Source organism: Propithecus coquereli, unplaced genomic scaffold, assembly GCF_000956105.1.
Source record: "Propithecus coquereli isolate 6110/MARCELLA unplaced genomic scaffold, Pcoq_1.0 Scaffold535, whole genome shotgun sequence".
In the NCBI taxonomy this organism is placed as follows: domain Eukaryota; kingdom Metazoa; phylum Chordata; class Mammalia; order Primates; family Indriidae; genus Propithecus; species Propithecus coquereli.
In genome coordinates, this window is record NW_012151230.1 from 277131 (window position 1) to 283880 (window position 6750).

Genomic DNA, 6750 nt, shown 5'->3' on the forward strand with positions numbered 1-6750 from the left:
ATCCTTTGAGGCGTAAATGAGTAGTAAACTAGAGGTACAGAGGTACCAGTAGCATAACTTCCAAGGACAGCCAAAGTATATGAGAAGCACAGTATATAACAAAGTTTATCCACATCTACCCTGTGCCTTTTGGGCAGGGAGCATCTGGCTAGGATTACAGACTTTACAAGTTGGAAACTCCATCAGATACCACCTAACTGAAAGCCCGCTTGAGCAGATGGACGCTGTCTTGCCAATAACCACACATAAAGTCTGTGGCAATGCCAGACTGGGCTCCATATCTCCGTATCCCGCACTGTGCCTATGAGGAGGCTTGGCTTCCTTTCCTGCCCTGTTGCCTCCCATTCCACTTGCATAAGTACAGTCAAGCCCCTTTCTCAATCAGTGCCTGAGCATGGGTGTTAAATCGCATGCATTTTCCTTGTGAGAGGTTTTTATAATGGAAGGAATGAGAAACCACTAACTCTCGCATTTGTTAATACCATGCCTTTTGTGGGGGTGGGGGAGGGCTATGCTTACATTAGGTAAGCTCTGCTCTTGGGGCTGCACATATTTTACTCATTTAATAATTACTCATAACGTTTAACTCATCACTTCACTCTGGGCTACTTCATTTTTTTAAAATTTTTTTATTTTAATTTTTATTTATTTATTTATTTTGGACGTCATATTCTGGGCTACTTCAGTCTGCACCAAGATCACAGCTGCCGGGTGCTGGAGGTTGGGTTTGAACCCAAGTCTGTCTCCTTAGAAGCTAAGCACTCTTTATATTACTGTTAATTACACTGTATTCACTCCTGTTCCAAACAGCTAATTTTTTCAAGTAGCTCAGAATCTTTACTGACATGTTTCATAGACTAAGTCCAGAATGATCAAGGTTCTGCAAAATTCAGAAGCACAAAATGCATACTTCATTTGCATTATTAGTGATTTTACTACTATGCAATTTTTGAAAAATTACTTAAGCTTTGGGGGGTTTTAATTTCCCATTCTGTAAAATTTATATGGAGTTGTAGTGACCTTATGGTGTCTGTCCAGTTTATTTCACTTGGGAAGCTATTCCAACTCTGTTCTGTTCCTGGGGGCTGGGAAATGTGGCCCCTCTGTCCTGACTGCAAGTGTGACTGACCCAGTTGGCCAAAGCCATAGTCTATCCTCTTGGCCACAGTGATTGCCCAGGGTTTGGACATATGATGCCAGAAGTGTGTGTAGAAGTGTATTAGGAATTCTTGAGAAAAGTAGAACCAATAGGAGATTATATATATTTAGAAAGGTTGGAAGAGAGAAGGAGAGTTATTATGAGGAATTGGCTCAAGTGATCTTGGAGGCTGAGAAGTCCCATGATCTGCCATCTGCAAGCTGAAAACCCAAGACGGCAGTAGTGTAATTTAGTCCACGTCCAGAGGCCTGAGAACCAGGGGAGCCAGTGATGTAAAGCTCAGTTCAAGGACAGAAGATGAGCTAGTCCAGCTTAAACAGGGAGACAGGAAAAAGGGTGAATTCCTCCTTCTTCCACCATTTGTTCTGTTCAGCCCCTCAACAGACCAGATCATGCCCAAGTACGTTCGGCAGGCAATCTATTGAATCCACCAACTGGACTACCTCTTCTGGAAACACCTTCAAAGGCACATCTAGAGACATAATCTGGGCACCCCACAGCCACTCAAGTTGACACAAAAAGTTAACCATCACACCAAGATTGTATAAATAAATGCTGGGGAGAAGTGGCCTCTCTGGGTTTGAAAACTAGAAGATGGAGCTGGCTCTTGTTCATCCTCCTCACTCATAAGGAAAATCCTGTATTCGGCCAGGATAAAGGGTACCAAGACTTAAAATGAAGCAGAGATGAGAAGTGAATGGGTAGGAAAAAAAATTCCTCATGTTATAATTTGAGGTGTGGATCCATTTATCCCTGGGTTTCTCTGTACCTTTGATTTTGTGTTTGTTTCCTAATTGATTTTTCATTCTGCTTTAGTTGGCATTCAGTCTCTTGCAATCAAAAAGGTATTGATTAAAGCAGGTATAACACCTGCCGTAGCTATTTCCAAGGTTCCTCAAAGAAACAAAGGGGAAAAAATCAATAGTTTTTAGGCCTCTAAAATAGTACATAGGCCTCTTATAATTCTGAAATAAATGGTATCCACTTGCCATAACTTCTCCCTTCCCAAGCTGCAAATCTGGTCTCCTTGCCTTCCGTCTTAGTTTTGTCACTGGGACCAACATTCCTTGAGCCTCCCATGGTAGAAAGCTCAGTCCTCTTCCTTACCTCTGTGTTCTGATATAAAGTCTGGAACCAAATTCTGTTCTTGCTTCAACACATCATGCCTAATCTCATGCCCATTCCCACCCCACTCCCTCTACTGATTCACTCCTATACAATTCTAGCCCACAGCACAGGGCCAGTAGAATGCAGTGGCTTGGGTGGTGGGCTTTGCCTGGGTTCGAGTCCTGAATGTGACACTTACTAAATGGATAACTTCAGTACTACTCAGTTTCCTAGTATATGAATATAGATGATAATAGTGCATAATGCACATGATCTGAGGATCGAATGCAATAAGTATAAAGTACTTAGAATATCTTGCACATAGTAAGGGCAAATAAATACTGTTATTAATGGCTCTTTCTGCTGCTGCCAATTGTTCCCTCCTTCAGAATGTGAGAGTTGGAAGGTCCGTTTAGGATCATCTAGTTGAAACCCTTGTTGTTTAGATGGGAAACCAAGGTGGTACACAGATGTCCTTGGGGAGCCAGGAAGTGAACCTCTGAGTCCCAGTGCAAGACTGTACTCTGCCTTCTCTCCTATCTAGTTCACATCCACCACATAAATCTTTCTAGAATTTGAAACCTCTACAATCCTGTCTCATCTCCACTCCCAGCTTCTAATAGCTTACTCCAGCTTGGTCCCAGACTGCTGCTTCGCTCTCCGGAGTTGGCCACAGTGGGCAGTTTCTATAGCCGGTTGCAGTTAGTATTATTATCTTGCTCAGTCAGTCCCCAGGGCCCCTTTATGGAAATCTAGTCTCTTCTAATTTGAACTTTTCCTCCCTTTCAAGTCCCAGGTTTAGACATATTCTCTGCGAATCCTTCCCTTCCCACTTCAGCCCATTAAGGTTCCACAGTGAGACCCTCACACCTGAAAAAGCTGTTGTGTCGTGTTAGTTTCTTGTCTGTTCCTTTTATTCTCCATGGGAGCAGGAGCCTCTTTTCATCTCTGCAGCCTGATCCTATCCATCCCTCTCTAACTTGCGGGGCCATGAACTTCTGTTACTTGTTTCTCTCCCACTTTGGGACAATGGACAATTAGCTGTCATTTGGTCCATCCCCATAGGCAATTATGTGGGCTCGTTTTCTAAAGCCCTGGTAAATGTAATTAGATGGTCCAAATAATATTAAAAGCTAGTGATTTTATTGTGGTTGTGGGTACATAATTATGCATTTGTCAAAATATACACAAGTTGATATTAAGAGGGTGAATTTTACTTTGTGTAAGGCATATCTCAATAAACCTGACTTTAAAAAGAACTAGTGGTTTTCATATAATTTGGGGGGTGATTAGCCAACTATGCTAGTATAATGGATATATCATGATTTAAACTGCTTGTCTTAGAAGACTGTTATAAAGGCAATTGTTTTCTTTTTTATATATTTCTGTTTTCTACATGATGTTCTATGATCATGTCTTGTTTTTATAATTTGAAAAATAATCATTTTGTTAACAATAAAACAATTATCCTTGCTGTTACTTAATCAAGAAAAACCAGAAATGCTCAATAAAAAGGCACAAGTGCAACAACTGAGTTCACTTATACCTACCCTAAAAGGAGCAGCTGGGGCCAACGAGTGAGTTGCACAGAGGCTGGAGTCTTGTGGGGAACAGGCAGGTCAGCATCTTCCCTCCAGGTACAACAAGGTGCTGACTGGCTCCCAAAAAAGAAATGTAGAGATGGGGGTACTGACATTCACGACTGTGCGCTACAGTGATGCCACTGCACTCTACTGGGTGTTTCAAAAAAAAAATGCTAATCTAAAATGTGAGTAATGACTATTGGTTTCATTCTTCTGGGAGACTATTTTTTTGTTTCATAGTTTTTCCTTTGTTTTAATTCATCTAAATATTTCATTCAATGTGTGATAGAGATATATGCACATTTTCTTTAAAATATGTAAATAAAGAAATTGTATGTAAATTATAAGTACACAATTAAAAATGTTAAACTTTTTTGTTAAAAACTAAGACACAAACACCTACATTAGCCTAGGCCTACACAGAATCAGGATTGTCTTTTTTTTTTTTTTTTTTTTGAGACAGAGTCTCACTCTGTTGCCTGGGCTAGAGTTGAGTGCTGTGGCGTTAGCCTAGCTCACAGCAACTGGAAACTCCTGGGCTCAAGCGATCCTCCTGCCTCAGCCTCCCGAGTAGCTGGGACTACAGGCATACGCCACCATGCCTGGCTAATTTTTTCTATGTATGATTAGTTGTCCGATTAATTTCTATTTTTAGTAGAGACAGAGTCTCGCTCTTGCTCAGGCTGGTTTCGAACTCCTGAGCTCAAACAATCCGCCCGCCTCGGCCTCCCAGAGAGCTAGGATTACAGGCGTGAGCCACTGCGCCCGGCCAGGATTGTCTTTTAATAACCCGCATACAGTTGTTTTATAATTAAGTGCATGAAAATATTTCGGAGGTATCCACTGAATTTCACACATTTATTTTGGTCATTTTATATTCACTGAACTGCATATATATATAGCAACTGAAATAACGATTTATATATAATAAACAGCTAACATTCAAATTATATGTAAGTATAGAGAATTTAGAACAAAACTGGAGCAGCAAGACATTCACAACTTCTTGAAATCAGCCATTCTGATTGGGATTACTGTCTGTCGAACACTTCGAGCACATGTTAAGATCACAGGCAATTTTCATAGCCATGTTAGTCTCTACCATTTATTTTTTCTGATTAAATGAAGTAGCATTTGAAAAAATAGATGCTGTCAAGTTGTTTTAATATCGTTTTATTTCCACAAACTAAAAGTATTGTACACTCTATGAAGAAATTGAAAGGAGGAGATACCACCCTGTAGTGTGTGACTGAGCACAGCATGAGGAGCTGAGGATGACATTCCTTGAATGAGAATTTAAAATATAAATTATTTTTCTTCATATACTAGGGATTCTCAATTGACACACTTCTCCGTGAACAGCAATGTAAGTCAAAAGAAATTAAGAAATGCATTTATATTTTTCTTCCATTTGCCTGGTTAAAAAATCATTCCATTCAAAGATGAATTGCCTTAACATCTATTTATTATTGACAAATATAACTTTTTGGTAAGTCAGTGATGTTAGTGAATGTTTAAGTTTGGTGTATTTAGGAAATTGACTTTTGAAAAATTTATGTTAATTGAATTGGCTGTGGATAACATCGTGTTCAGTAGTTATAATGGAAGTGGCATTCCAGAGCAGACAACCGTGGGGCACAGTGTACATCTGTATAGAATCAGGTTATAATAAGGGCCACCTCATTCATTATCATTATCCAAATAGCCATTTGCAAAACCAAGAAGCAAATCAAAGCTGAAAATGTATGTGATTTGATTTCTCTGTTTTCACTGACTTCAATACTTTTGCAGCTTCCAAGCAAGAAATTTTAGCCATTTCTGTTTTTATATCTTCAGTGGTGAATTTCAAATCTATAAATAATGTGGTTAAACCTTTTCATTCTAGAACTTTGGACATGATCTTTGTCTTTCTGTTAATAATAAAACATAGGCTGGGCACAGTGGCTCACACCTGTAATCCCAGCACTTGGGGAGGCCAAAGCGGAGGATTCCTTGAGGCCAGGAGTTCAAGAGCAGCCTAGGCAACATAGCGAGACCATAAAATAAAACGTAATTAAAATTAAAAAAAAAATAAAATAAAACTCAGTTTTCTTCTCTAGTCTGTTTCTCCAATGTACCCACAGTAGACTGTCTCCGGGCAATCTCACCTCTGGTTACCACTGTCTCTTCAGACATCATCCTTGTGCCAATTTCTTCATATTCTAACTACATTTCCAATTTTCTAAGATGGGTCAGCCCTCACCCTTCCTTCCAGCTCTTCTCCCAATTCCCCTCCCAACTTTTATCAGCTGTGCTTTTTTTCTCATAAGATCAGGATTATAACATTGATCCTGTTCTGGAATTACACAAAAAAGTTTGGCAATTTAACCCCAGTTTGATTCTAAAAGTCAGAAACCTTAGCCGGGCATGGTGGCATGGTGGTGCACGCCTGTAGTCCCAGCTACTCCGGAGGCTGAGGCAGGAGGATCCCTTGAACCCAGGAGTCTGAGGTTGCAGTGAGCTGTGATGACGCCACTGTACTGTAGCCCAGGCGACAAGAACGAGACTCTTGTCTCAGAAAACAAAATAAATAAAAATAATAAAAGTAACGAGGCTTTAAGAATCTATTCGGACCCCAAAGCAGAAGTTACTTCTCCCTTTTGCCCCAACGTAACATGGCCCCGACCGCAGCTACTTCCGTAATCCCCACGAGACGAGTCCTCCCGGCCAGCATCAAAGATGGCGTCCGGGCCTCCAGCCTCTAGTCCACGCACGTCCGCTAGACCCTGCACGTCCGCTCTCGCTGGTCGCTCCCGGCTCCGCTCTAGCCGCCGCTCTCGGTGGGGGCCGCCGCCAGCCAATCGCAGGGCGAGGACGCTGGCTTGCCCCGCCTCGCGGATCAGCTGAGGGATCCGCGATGTC